Source organism: Bos javanicus, chromosome 14 (assembly GCF_032452875.1).
Source record: "Bos javanicus breed banteng chromosome 14, ARS-OSU_banteng_1.0, whole genome shotgun sequence".
NCBI classification, from domain to species: Eukaryota; Metazoa; Chordata; class Mammalia; order Artiodactyla; family Bovidae; genus Bos; species Bos javanicus.
This window is the reverse complement of record NC_083881.1, coordinates 13,693,391-13,708,818: the sequence shown is the minus strand read 5'-3', so window position 1 is coordinate 13,708,818 and position 15,428 is coordinate 13,693,391. Positions and strand designations below refer to the sequence as shown.

Genomic DNA, 15,428 nt, shown 5'->3' with positions numbered 1-15,428 from the left:
CTCCAAAGTCACAGCAATGATGCCTGTGCATGTGGATGCTGAAATATCTTAAGTTTAGTTGACATTACCAACAACAATCATCAGACAATGGAACTGTGTTGATGCAAAACAAGCCCTCATTCTACTTGGGGAAAAATTCAATTAACAACGGAATCATGTAGAGCCACCCGGTGGTGATGGAGATTTAGTGGCATACTGCAGTTGAAAACTGCCTGTAGGGGCCATGGGGCTATTTCCCCTTTATTCTTGCTTTGCCAGCCCCCAGCAACCATGCTGGTTGCCACTCATCACAAATCAAATGAAACAAAAATCACCCGGGGTTAAAAAGCCTACACTGGATTATAGCCATGCCATTTAGAACATAACATTTTACTGGTAATTGCATTCTGTTGAATAAATATCCTGACATCAGCTTATGGCATATTAGTATTCTGATGGCAATTATTTTCACTTAAATGTGTCTGCCTCTAAATAAAACAGGAAAGGGTACAATGACACGAGGTTTGGAGATGGAATGGATAGTCTGTTTGTTAAACCAGAGGCTCTCGCGTGGAGTTAGGGTTGTGGGTTAAACAAATTACACAGAGATTTATTTCATGTGATGTCTTTGCAAAATTATCTATTGAAGCCATACACTTACAGTTTTCAAACTCTGTTGTATATATATATAGAGCCAGGGGCTAGAAGTACAGATGCTGAGGCTCTTCCCCAGACATTCTGTATTCGAATCTTTAGGAGCAGGACTCAGGAATCTACATTCTTAACACAGTTCTCCAGTCTTCCAGTGAACTGCCAGTTTGACGAATACTGTTCTAAATGTTTACCAGTCTTATTCCAAAGTATCAATGATGATTCAAGTATAAATTGATCTAAAAAGCACAAAGTCTACCACTGGAAATAGACCAAGGAACAGCAAGTATGATTCATGGGTCAAATCTGACTCAACAACTGTTCTTACATATAAAGTTTTATTGGAACACAACCATGTTTATTTGTTTACAAATTATCTACAGCTACTATATTCATTAAAAAAAATTTTTTTTGTTACTTGTTAAAACTGCAGAAAGCAGTTGTGACAGAGACCATATAACCTGCAAAGCCTGAACTAGTCACCACCTGGCCTTTGTGGAAAAAAGTTTGCCAACACCTGATATAAACAGATATCGGGGACTGAGGGACCAGGAAAGTGAGTAAACTAAGAGAGAGAGGCAGGTTGAGCCGCTGGCTCCTGCCAAACTGTCAAATCCCTTCTTTGCTTTCTTCTTTTTTTTAAAGTGGTGGATGCACTCTGTAATGTTTGCAGATTTACTGAAATATAATTGATATATAATATTGTGGATGTACAATGACATTGAGAAATGGGAAAGTAATATTTAGAAGGGCAGTGATATGTTTGACATTTTTATGTTGAATTTGAATTAATAGAGAAACAGTTTAAAAATGTCAGGGGGCATTTGGAAAACTTAGATTCAGTTCAGTTCAGTCAGTTCAGTCAATGACAACCCATCCAGTACTCTTGCCTGGAAAATCCCATGGACAGAGGAGCCTGGTAGGCTGCCGTCCATGGGGTGGCGAAGAGCAGGACACAACTGAGCGACAACCCACTCCAGTGTTCTTGCCTGGAGAATCCCAGGGACAGCAGAGCCTGGTGTGCTGCCATCCATGGGGTCGCACAGAGTCGGACACGACTGAAGCAACTTAGCCTCAGTAGCAGCCAAGGGGAAATACTCTCAGCTGTTACTAACTAACATCAAGGTGGGTGGATGCCAGCTGTGACAAAAGCCCTGCAGGAGTAGTTCATGGGACAGGAAACATGGAGAGACTGTAGTGTTCAATATAAATTCAAAACTGAGAAGCTTTGTATGGTCTCTAACTGTCTCTCTGCAAAAAATCTGCACACAAAAATAAGAACATGTGTGACAATGTGAGCCCAATGGGAGACACATCTCTTAGCTCTCATTTGAAAAGAAATTGAAACCCAAGTTCCCTTCCTGTCTATCAGCCTCTTGTCCTCTTTCTTCCTTAGAGAATTACACCACATCTCATAGTTCTCTTTCCTCCCTAATCAGTCTTCCTGAGAAACTAAACTGAAAATTTTTATTTAATACCTGTTTTCATTAGTAAAATTCTTCTCATAATTCTTTGAAAATTCATTCTCCCACACAGGAACATTCAACATTTTTGTCCTCAACTCTAAAAGTCAGGGGCCTCATGTGTACTTTGGTTTTCTTTCCACTTCTCACAAAGCACTTTACTCTGAAGAACATACCTATTCTCGTGGACTTAACAACAACAACTTATCTTTATCTGATTATTTAACATCAGAAACCCCAAACTGACAGTTTAGTTCTGTAAAATATATTCACTACACAACTGACAATTTACAAAAATTAGTCTCCATTTCACATCCCTCCCTACGTAACACAAAGATCTCCTAATGCATTGAGGCAAGTGAGGTAGCATTCACTGGTTAGTACCTGTAAACAACTATTTTCACTATGAAACACAAGAGCAAATCTATTTCAGAACAGAATTGCACTTCTTGCAAATGATGCAGGATTTCATGATGTCAAAACACAGTTCAGATACTTAGAAAAGCGCTTGTATGGAAGAGTTACTCTAGTGAACAAATGAAGATAAATTTACAAGGCTGATGACAGAATGGTGACTTGAAAGACTTTACAGAAAATTACTTGAATATCAAAAAATTAGGAGACTTCTCCTAATTTTCCCTTCTCCAGGAGATCTTCCCAACCCAGGTGTCGCAACCAGGTCTCCCGCACTGCAGGCAGATTCTTTATCAGTTGATCCACAAGGGAAGCTATGGGAATTAAATAAGACCGTGCATATGTTTTATAAATGCTAAATAGACCATAATGATGTTGGATTGAATTTCCTGTGAACACAGTCTTTTGTCACCACCATGCCTATTAACATTAAACAAATAGTCTCTAAATTTTAATCCTATACGTCTATTGGTCTGTTTGTTGGTCTTAAAATGTAATAGTTCATGTATAAATTCAATATATGCATTACTATACTAATAAATCATGAGTCTGTCACATATTAGCTAGTTGTTCCTATGCCAGTTTCTTATCCTATCTGTTCTTCAGCTTCCTAATTCTTTAAATGGGGACAATAGTATATATATATATATATGTTAGGTGCTGTGAGAGTTAAGCTAATTAATAGAAGTAGAGCATTTGTAACAGTACCTGGTACACAAGAAAGTGCATAAAACACCAAAATTAACTGTGATTGTGTCTATAAGAAAATATACAAAAATAAACTTTAAAGAAAATGAGAAATATGAGCTAAATAAATTTTATTTTAGTGTACTGATTAATGATGTAAACTTTCCTGTCTTACCTAAAACTTTAGCAAGAAAGTATAATTGAACATGTACCACTGCTTTTTAAAGCCTGGGTATAAAGCTTTGTGAAACAGTGGTTTGATGGCTTGGTTCTAAATCTCTTTTGGTTTTTAATAGCTGTCTAATTGAAAAATATACATCACAAAGAAACACAGGTCCTTATGGAAAAGTATATCCATATACAAGTCTTGGGGCTTCTCTGACAGCTCAGTTCGTAAAGAATCTGCTTGCAATGCAGGAGACCCCAGTTCGATTCCATGGTCAGGAAGATCCCCTGGAGAAGGGATAGGCTACCCACTCCAGTATTCTTGGGCTTCTCTTGTGACTCAGCTGGTAAAGAATTTACCTGCAATGCGGGAGACCTGGGTTTGATCCCTGGGTTGGGAAGATGCCCTGGAGAAGGAAAAGGCTACCCACTCCAGTATTTTGGCCTGGAGAATTCCATGGACTGTATAGTCCATGGGGTCACAAAGAGTTGGACACGATTGGGCAACTTTCACTTTCATATAAGTCTTATATTTGATCAATGAATTTCCATCTTCTATAATGTTAATCTCTTTTTTTACAAATTAAAAAAGGTATGTAGTATTTATATTTTCTACAGATGACCTTAAAGCCTACCTGAAGTATTCATTTGGACAGTTTTTTAGGAAATTAGAAAATGCATTTTCAAAGCATTATTAACATTGAAATATGAGAGTTTTACAGGTAAAATGAATCAGTCTTAATCAGGAACAAAAGCCCCATAGTGATGGAAATTTTTTTTATATATGCTTTCAAAATACTTTCTCCAAAGCATGAGGTTTTTTTTTTTTTTTTTTTAAAGCCATTATTTTCTCATTTATTGTCAAAAATGTCACTTTTATTTCAAAAAGATTGGTTAAGTGGGCATATTTTGTCCAAAAAAACTGGTGCTAGATAACACAGCACCAATAGCTATTGCTTTTAGCTCACAATATATCTAAGAAAGAGTTCAAACCCAGAGGGGCTATGCTTTTCTTCCATTGTTTCATTGTTGTTAGTATTGACCTAAATTATTAGGATCATCTTGACCAGTAGATTCTTTGCAGAAAATATTTTAAGTCACTTGCACATTTTAAGAGTGTTCATTTATCATAATCAGTAATGCAGTGTATAAATCCATTTGACCAAGAACATGTAAACTAGAACATATCACTGTATGTTCAGAATAAGGAGGCCATCAATAACTCTGAGTCACAGAGCTCACACTTTCCTTGCAAACCATTGACACAGAATCACCCACTCTCGTGACTGAGTGACAGAGCCAGTATCGATCATATATTCAATACTAGCAAAGTTTGGTGTATTTCTATTTTCTCAAGATTAAAAACTAAATAGAAATTGGAGTTCTAAAACCTGGTGCCTCAGTGGTAAAAATAATCCGTGTGCCAATGCAGGAGACACTACTTCAATCCCTTGTGGGCAAGAGCCCCTGGAGAAGAAAACGGTAACCCACTCCAGCGTTCTTGCCTGGGAAATCCCACGAACAGAGGAGCCTGGCAGCCTACAGTGCACAGGGTCACAGAGAGTCAGACATGACAGCACCTAAACAACAACAAAACGTTTTCTTCAGGCACCTTAAGGGACAACCTTGCACATCCCTAGAATGTACACACCCTATATTGGAAATGACTGCACTAAGCTGTCTCATGCCAACAGTGACACCACATGGTCACCAAGGAATAACACAATTTATGTTTTTTCCCAGACCTCTATTCTTCCCATTAAAGAGACTCAAGCACTCACAGCTTGCTTCTTTCTGTTCTTCACTATCCTAATTGTCAGATTGGAACTTGTAGCCTGAACCGAACCAGGTCACTTGCCTGATAAACACGAATATTTATGTTTTGACAGGATTTATCTATTTCTGCTTTATTGACTATGCCAAAGCCTTTGACTGTGTGGATCACAATAAACTGTGGAAAATTCTGAAAGAGATGGGAATACCAGACCACCTGATCTGCCTCTTGAGAAATTTGCGTGCAGGTCAGGAAGCAACAGTTAGAACTGGACACGGAACAACAGACTGGCTCCAAGTAGGAAAAAGAGTATGTCAAGGCTGTATATTGTAACCCTGTTTATTTAACTTATATGCAGAGTACATCATGAGAAACGCTGCACTGGAAGAAGCACAAGCTGGAATCAAGATTGCCGGAAGAAATATCAATAACCCAGATATGCAGATGACACCACCCTTAAGGCAGAAAGTGAAGAGGAACTAAAAAGCCACTTGATGAAAGTGAAAGTGGAGAGTGAAAAAGTTGGCTTAAAGCTCAACATTCAGAAAACAAAGATCATGGCATCTGGTCCCATCACTTCATGGGAAATAGACGGGGAAACAGCGGAAACAGTGTCAGACATAATTTTTCTGGGCTCCAAAATCACGGCAGATGGTGACTGCAGCCATGAAATTAAAAGACGCTTACTCCTTGGAAGGAAAGTTATGACCAACCTAGATAGCATATTCAAAAGCAGAGATGTTACTTTGCCAACAAAGGTCCGTCTGGTCAAGGCTATGGTTTTTCCTGTGGTCATGTATGGATGTGAGAGTTGGACTGTGAAGAAGGCTGAGTGACGAAGAATTGATGCTTTTCAACCGTGGTGTTGGAGAAGATGCTTGAGAGTCCCTTGGACTGCAAGGAGATCCAACCAGTCCATTCTGAAGATCAGCCCTGGGATTTCTTTGGAAGGAATGATGCTAAAGCTGAAACTCCAGTACTTTGGCCACCTCATGCGAACAGTTGACTCATTGGAAAAGACTCTGATGCTGGGAGGGATTGAGGGCAAGAGGAGAAGGGGACGACAGAGGATGAGATGGCTGGATGGCATCACTGACTCGATGGACGTGAGTCTGAGTGTACTCAGGGAGTTGGTGATGGACAGGGAGGCCTGGCACGCTGCGATTCATGGGGTCGCAAAGAGTCGGACACGACTGAGCGACTGATCTGATCTGATCTGATCTGATCTGAAGTGAGGTCAAGAGTCTCCCAATGTAACATGTGAAATGCGCAGGATATTGTTCAATTCAAGATTACTCAGCATATGAAGATCCAGGAAGTCCTCCATCCACTAAGAAAAGACCAGCAACAGACAGCGACCTCAAGATGACAGGGGTTATGACCTGCAGTGTGTGGCCCCCAAATTCAGGCACTGAAGCCCCAACCACCAGTACCTCTGATGTGACTACATTTGGAGACAGAGTCCTTAAAAGGAGATTAAGTCAAGATAAGCCATTGGGGTTGGCTCTAATTCAATCTACTCAGTGTCCTTATAAGAAGAAAAAAATCACACACACAGAGACACCAGGGCTGCCCACGTACCATGTGAAAGCCCACATGAGACACAGCAGGAAAGCAGCTGTCTGTAAGGCAGGGAGACACCAAACCTGCTGGTAGTGCCTTAACCTTGGACGCCCAGCACCAGAACTTCGAGAAAACTAATTTCTGTTGTTTAAAGCACCCAGTCTATGGCGCTCTGTCAGGGCAAACTGAGCAAAGTAACACACTGATCTCATCATTTTCTGCAAAGACTTTTTAAAATGCCACAGCAAGCAGTAGGGAATATTCTCACAATGACTGGAAATACAGGAAATCTCAGCAGAGAAATAAAGACTGGAATGGAAATTTTAGAAAGGTAAGGTGTAACAACCATATCTACATATGTGTACATATAGACATATACACACTAGATGGACACTGAGATGACAGAGAAAACAGTGAACCTGAAAATAGATCAAGAGAACTCATCCACTCTAAACAACAAAGAGAAAGGAGACTGAATAAAAATTAACCAAGTCACAGGGACCTGTGAGGCAAAAATAAAAGGCAAAAATCCTAAAATTAAGGTCCCTTGAGTCCCAAAATTAGAGGAGGAGGATTGTGCTAAAAATACTGGGGGAAATAATGGCTTTAAAAATCCCCAAGTCTTTAGTAAAATACTTAAACCTACAGATTCAAGAAATCAAGCAAAACTCTGACAGGAGAAACTCAAAGAAATCCACACATAGGCCAGTGGGTAGTGGAGACCACAGGACTAACGAATACAGGCAGAAGGGAACATGAATTTTGAACTGGGTATATGTGAAGCCAGACTGTTTTCATATTCAAAGTCACAGCCCAGAGACTTCTCAGCAGTCCTGCTGATAAACAGACCCTAAGTGCCAGCAAAGAATCCAAAGGAGAACTGAACACCCCCTTGAAGGCGAACCAGAGCGTGTTAACTACCAGTGGTGACACCACAATTACAGGCAAAGGTTTGCTGGGCAGAAGGGGGCGCCTGTGAAACGCCGCAGGGCATCGACACAGTGAGCAGCAAGTTCCACCAATTAATGAAGTGCTTCTGAGCAGTTCTGTCTACAAGGTTTCTGAAAGAAGCCACGGCTGCACCAGCTAAGGCCCCTGGGAACTGGGAACAAACTCATTCTCTGGCAGCGGGGATGCGAGAAACCCAGCATCGCCATGGCTACCAGCAGAGCCTCTCTCAAAGCCTTTCAGGAATCTCTACTATTTGTGGAAACTAGGGAGCATTCCCCAAAGGCCAGCATCCCTCTGCTCTCCAACACTTCCAGTGGTTGCCTCTCTTAACCATCCCTCAATCCAGTTGAAAAGCAAGAGGGCGCCCGTACACTCCACTCATGCTTGGGACTCTTCCTTGGTGACACTCATCAGGAATGCCTCCATCAGACACCCTGCTGGAGAGGTGATCCCAGCATTTTCACTTTGCCAGAAGTCCTGCATATTCACAGATCCCGATCTGGAACCTCGGTAGCATGCTCTTAAACTCCTTACATGATTGGAGGGGAAAAATAGATCCTCATTGATGTGACCAATGTACCAGTTAAAGGACCCAAGCCTTTCTTTTGCTTTCTGTGTTGTTTTCCCAACATAATTGCAAAGAGAGGTGAGTGACAACTAATGTAATCTCTGTTGTATATTTGCCAGGAAAGCTTCCTACGGGGGCCAGCGGTGGATGTTCATCTGCATTTTTTCAAAGAAAATAAGGAAAATATGTAGATTGGTTTAATAAGTTAATGTTTTGGAGAATAATAGAAATTGATTTTTCAATTAGCTTAAGTTCTTATTATAAATCCAGACTCTCCCAATCAACTAACAAAACAAATATTAAAAGAAACTATCCAAAAAAGAGAGTCTGTGAGGTCTTCTGTTCGGTGGTTCCTCCCAACACTGCACATCTATTTGTCTTTTCTGGTCAGTATATCTCCATTATTCCAGGAGGGATCTCAATTCACTTTTAGAATGATGTCTCTGAAAATTGCCCCTTCTGCAACCTCTGGCCAAATATGAGGCTCCGTTGGGAACCACCAGTGATCATATCTCAATTGCTTAACCCTGGGGTTTGCATCTGACCCACAGCAGGCCAAAGTTCTTCCCAGTGATTTTCAGAATACAGTTAAAGAGGAAACATCTGTTCCCTTTGGGTGGGAAGCTGAAGAAGGGATCCCTGGGTTCCAGATATGGACAAGTGCTTTGTGTAAAGGAATGAAGGTGACCTGCAGAGAAAGGCAAAGACATGGTAAGAAGACATTCTGGTCCTTGGTCTCGGGTGTATTTGGTGGATTAATACATAATGGGCCCCAATAAGCCATGCCTCCTGGGACACACAGCCTTGCACAGTCCCCGTCCACATTAACTTGGTTGGGTCTTGGCCAAGTGACTTGCTTTGACATCAGCAAACGCAATGCAAGCACAGGCTTGGAAAGCACTTGCACAATGGGACCTACACTTTCTCTTGCTGCTTTCAGAACTTGGTCTTCCAGCCTGCTGGAGATAGATGACCCAGCCAATAGTCAGCAACAGTTGCCAGACATGAAAAAGATCATCATAAACCATTTGGTCCCAGTCACGCCATGATGGAAGGTAAAAGAAAAGCCCAGGTGTCCCAGACACCCCAGCCATCTAGCTAAGGTCCTAGCAGTAACACTACGCCCAGGTGACACCACATGGAGCAGAGATGAGTTTCCCAGATGAACCCAGCCCAAGTCACCAATCCACAGATTCATCAAGTAAAGATTTGTCTGAATTTAAACTAAAAGTCACTCGATTTTCAAGTGACTTGTTATGAAGACAAAGCTGACTCATACAGCCTTCTTGAAGGTACTCTATTCTTGCTTTTCTCATAAAGGCAATATATTCTCCAGTTTGTCCAATTTGCTGTGTAGGATTAAGTGCCTTCCTAATGGTCAATCACTCCTTTTCCTTTGACTACAAAATCTTCATTTTGTGTAGGGAGGCAATGTACCTAAGTAAACTACTCACTCTGTCCACTTCTCTTTCTGTAGATATCATCATATGACACAGTTAAAGCCTTAGAGAAGGATATGAACAATCAATGAGACAGACCATACCTTTTCCACTTTCTACCTTCTTTCATACTAGAACACAGATGTGATGACTGGGGTCTCAGCAGCCACTTTGATTAAATGAGGGAGAAAAAAAAAAAAAAAGTAAATGAGCCATGAGTGAAAAATAAAAGACATCAGATCTGATATTGTTGAGCTTCTAAAGCAATGCCATGAGCATCTAACTCCAAAAATGTTACTGTAACAGAAGGGAAAGTGGCAGGGCACAACTTCTCAAGATACACCCCAAGAACGACATACCCCAAGGGCACAACATCAACAAACGAGAATTAAATTGGACCAAGATGGCAAGACCAAGACCTTGATCCTCAATCAGCAAGTGAAATGACACACCCAAGGTGCCCTGACAGTTCCAAGGCAGCGTTAAAAGACCAAGGAGTGGGTGCTGGCCCAAATCTCCGCCCCTTCCCAAAAACAGTTGGAATAATCCTCCCACTCATTAGCATGTGAAATTACCCAGCCTATAAAAACCATTCTGTCTGTGGAGTGTCCTTCTCTCTGAATCTGAATAAATTCACTTCTTACCTATCACTTTGTCTCTCACTGAATTCTTTCTGTGATGAGACATCAAGAACCTGAGTTTCATTAGGTCCGGAAACCAAGTATCATGGGTTTTGGCTGGATTTGAGTTCCAGCCACGTGGGTTCGTATCCCAAACTGGGTTTTGGCTGGCTTCAAGTCCCAGGACATGGGTTCAAGTCCCAATCTGTGGTAAATGGTTTCATTATTGTACAACATAATCAGAAACTTGGTTCTGAGACAACTGTGTAGAGTGAGTCTCAGGTATACAAAGCCAAATACAATTTTAAATGATTTAAGTTACAGTTTTGTCACTTGTGGCCAGAAGAGTCCTGCCTAGTGATTGGGCTTTCCTCTGGGGAGTCCTCTGGCTACTTCTGAATGCCACACCTTGAGGTGCCTGACCCCTCTTGACTCTCTGATTTGCCTGCAGACACAAAGTCATTTCCATTTTCCTTCTTAAAATACATGAGATAGTGGATGCTTCCAAAATGTATTTCATTAAAGTCCAAAATAATAAAACACACATATAAGAAATACAAAGAGCATGTAAATGTCATGTTCCCATATTTGATCCTAAAAATGCCAAAAAAGCTTAAGAGCCCCTATTCTAATCTCTTTACTTTATGGTACTAGTTCTCAAAGTGGAGGCCCTGACAGGAGCATCAGTATCTCTGGAGAACTTGTTAGAAATGCGAATTCCCAGGCCAGCCCAAACCTACTGAATCCAAACCATGGTGGTAGGGTGTTTTGCCAAAAGTTTTCACTTTCGTTTCTGGTTCAAAGGATTTGTTAACAAAATAAACCACTCGTTTTATACAAATAAATATTCCAAATATTTATTAGAGAATTATAGAGCTTACTTTCAATATACTAATATTAAAAGAGAAATAGAAATAGCAGAAGATACATCACCAAATTGGAGTCAACATGCCGAATTAAATAGCGCTGGGAAGTCCCAAGTCACAGCACATCTGGAGTCCCATTTGGGAAAAGGTCCCAGGCAGCATGTCTGGTCTGTGTGTGAGACCTCAAAGATTGCAGTTCAGAGTTCCACTATTAATCCCAGGATACAAATAGATACCATCACCAATGTGTGAGCAAACTGCAAGCCTGGGTTCATGGTAATGCTGTTTGTTTTGTCTTGTACAACTCGGAATGTTGTCAAGCCTGGGACTTGGTTGGCCAGGCCCCTCCAGGGGCTCAACCATCTCCACATTCATCTCCCATCTTATCTACGGTGCTGCAAGTTTTGCACTCACGGCAGGCAGTCATTCCTGGTCACTCACAGTCAGGGCAGTGTCCAGGCAGGTTAGAAGCAAGGTCAGAGGCCTGCTTTCTTTGTCTCTGAAGCCTAAGCAAGACCATTTATTTAATTTCCCTCACAGTTAGCCCCAGGGTTGTTTAGGCCAAAGAGCATAGGAATAAGACAAAATAACATGAGCAGTCTTTTTAATTTCTATAAACACCAATGTAGAACATATTGTAGGTTTTAGGGAAAACAGTCCATTCATAGTAATTGATGAAGTGCTCCAATAAGTGGGGTTCTCAAACTCGAGAAGTTGGTCCTTTCACAGGCTTGTCACAGTCTGTCAGTAAATGGGCACAGTTATCAAAGCCTAGATAATTTAACCACCGCTGCAAGAGTCTATGACTTTGTGTTTCTACTGGCCAATGGTAGGGCAGGTGAAGCTGTCTTGGGTGTTGGCCAGGTGATATTCTTGTATGACCACGTGGAGATCCATTTGCTTCATTCTCAAAGAACAAACTTAACAAGAGGGTTAAAGCGGCATACAAGTAGAAGAGCTGTCAAGGTGCCTAGAATAAAAGCTAGCCAGGAAACCAGGACCAGACTTTGGCCCATGATGTTACTGTTTCTCTAGGTATGAGAAGATGCAAGAGTTTGGGTTCAGAAAAAAGGAAAAACAAAAAAATCTTTACCTGAAAACATCTATCTGAAGGCCTGTTTTGCCCATTTTTCCCAGAGCACAGAGTGAGTGCCTAATTTCTGATATGACCCTGAATTCCTTTAAGGGGGTGCTGAAGTTCAGCAGCGTAGTAGCCATTATTTAATCTTTGCAGTGGCAGTCTGCAAGTGCCAGGCTCCAGGGAGCAGGGCCCCTTCATAGCCGTAGATTTGATCATGTTTTGGGGGCATTTCATGGCCATCGGGTCCCATGATGCTGGAAAGGCTCATTCCCAGGTCTAGCGAAGATTCCATCGACAGGCCACTCAGTGTGCTATTAAAGGACCAGGCCCTATGAATAGAAAACGTCTCTGGACCATTCCTGTCTTACTAGCCTCTTGGGCCAGGAAACGATTCCCTCTTGTTGCTTCTTCCCATACCTGGCGTTACATTATTATAATCATTGATCTCATATTTTATCAGTGGCTCAGTCACATACTTGGTAATGTAAGAGATAACAATTTTCTGCAACAGGTGACATAGACAATGATATAGATCGCAGTTATCAGTAAGGTCACAAGCAAGAATTTAAGTCAAGAACTTTCCTTAGGTACAGCCCAGTATACCCCAGATCATCTGACTTAGTTAAATGATTACAGCCAGGTATTAATCTCCTGGTTGTACATCACGGAACATCTGATCTTTATCCAGAGATTGACTATTGATATAAACTTTAGAAACAAAATTAGCGTGTCTTTTAATAACTGAACTAAAATTTTAACAATAACACTTAACAAGGAACCATTTCAGAAGTGAGTAACAAAACTAGAATTTAATGTTTAGTGAAACATAAACATTTTTCCTTGTGAGAGCATTAACCTTGCAGCCAGGGAAGGCTTTATCCCATCAAATAAAACTGAGGTTTGTCAGGGAGCTGGGAAAAGCCAAGCGGCCATCTTGGATTTCCCATAGCCCTGACTGATTCATAGCTACCTCTTACCCATTTTAAATTCCCCAGTTTAGGAACAGACTATTGCCATGTTTTAAGGACATCAGGATAGCAACAATCTGGCAGTGAGGGGTTAACTTTGTAGAAGCAGAATGACCTTTAGCTACATGTACCAAAATCTTCATAGATCATTGTGCAATACTGCACATTTACTTTACTAAAGTAACAGAAGATTTTAACAAACATAAATCACTTCAAGGAGGAGAAATTCACAACCTATTGATCAAAAGCTGCATTCTAAGAAAAGTTTGTTCTCTTAACAGAGAGAGCAAACCAAATTCCAGTCTGGTACCAGCTCACTGTGAGTAACAAAATTTGTTTATCTGGTTAATCTTTGAAAGATTTCTTCATAAATCTTAAAAAAGTAATAGTGTTCTTTCAAAGGTATGAGAGTAAAACCACAGAAGGCATTTTTAAAATCTCATTATATTGCAATTGACAAAGCAACCTGGTCATTACTCTGACATGCAACACTTTACTATGATAAATGGAATTATAACTGACAACATTTTATCAGGATACATCAGGTGTTTATGAATTCCACATATTTTTTAGCATATCCATAGTAACATCAACCACAGGGTTTAACCTGAGAAGATTTATCACTCCTTAAACAATACTTCCCATGTAATTTAACATGTCAAATGAACCCATGTAGTTTAATATCTCTCTTTGAGAAGTCTCAAGGATCCTCTGAAGTACCCCAAAGTGAGCTAGAGGTCAAAAGAACTTCATTAGAATTTAATTTTAGGAAGTTTTGCCAAAACACCAAAAGGTTTTATAATACTTAGTGAGATAGGATCATTTACGTCACTATGCAACAACAGTTATTCACTTAGCCAAAGTTAACAAAAGATTTCAAAGTAAACATAGAACAGATCACTTTAGGCATAAAGAAACTTAAAACCCATTATCAAAGGCAGTTCAACATCTCAAGAAAATTTGTATTATGCACTAACCTCTTCTTGGGGTCTACTTGCCATAAAACCTGTCTCTCTCTGGTTTTGTTTTTTTAATCACTTTGCTCATTTAGAAACAGCCACCTGTAAGTCAGACCTACTTTCTTTTTTCTTAATAAAATGTAATTATATTTCTCATACTTTTTAACTAAAAACACATTCTCTTTTCCTTAAGCAATCATGAACTGTCCTTTATATTAGCATTCTATAGATTAGTGAACATAAATACCAGTGATAATTTCTAAAAACATTTGCTTTCTTAGAGAGAACATCTCAGGATGGCACCAAACATATTCATTAATTGTCCAAAATCTCTTTAGTTTCTCTGTAAGAGGAAGTTATAGCATCATGCACGCTAAGTTGCTTCAGTCATGTCTGACTCTTGGAGACCTCATGGACTGTAGCCCGCCAGGCTCCTCTGTCCATGGGATTTCCCAGGCAAGAATATTGGAGTAGGTTGCCATTTCCTCCTCCAGGGGATCTTCCTGACCCTAATATTCCTGCTCCTCCTGCACTGTCAGGCAGGTTCTTTACCGCTAGTGCCACCTGGGAATCCCGAAGGGGAGGTTAGTGTTCAGTAATTAATGTTTCAAAATCTTATTTATTTGGAAATGACCTAGCTATTCAATAAACTTTCATCACTTAGTTTAGCACAACCCTAGAAATCCAAATTACCCCAATCTGGAGAGACTATTTAGACAGACATTCCTAAACTCGAATTATTCTTAATAGAGTTTATCTAAAAGCTCTTGTCTCATTTATATTTTTCGTTTCTAAAGTTTCTTCACTCGAGTTACTTTCCTTGTTGACAAAGTTAGTTTACATTAAGCCTAGGCACAATGAAAGTATTACACAATATCGATGACTCAAGACATGTCTTAATTAGATTCGCAATCAGATATCTCTAGTTCACCTGAACCTGAAATGCATTTAGGTTAACTTCTCTTCTAATTGTTTAATTTGTAAGCACTTACTTTTGTTTAAGTCAATTGAATTAGAGCTCATTTACAAACCAACTTCAGCAATGTGACCCAAAAGCAAAGATGTCCACTGAGACATAATACATAAATCCAGACAGAGATCTCATAGTTTTCCCCTTGAGATTTAAAATGTCTCTCTCTTTTTGTTTCCCCCCATGACTTGAAATTTTAATTTGGACAAGGCTGAGGACAGATCCAACCAGGCCATTCTGAAGGAGATCAGCCCTGGGATTTCTTTGGAAGCAATGATGCTAAAGCTGAAACTCCAGTACTTTGGCCACC

At 40.3% G+C, this 15,428-nt stretch overlaps 1 protein-coding gene across 1 annotated transcript in view; it reads right to left on the bottom strand.

Annotated features, from left to right (window-relative positions):
- Nucleotides 1-15,428, bottom strand: part of LOC133260349 (uncharacterized) — a 124,621-nt gene that overhangs the window by 39,706 nt on the left and 69,487 nt on the right. The gene's annotated exons all lie outside the window — the stretch shown is intronic.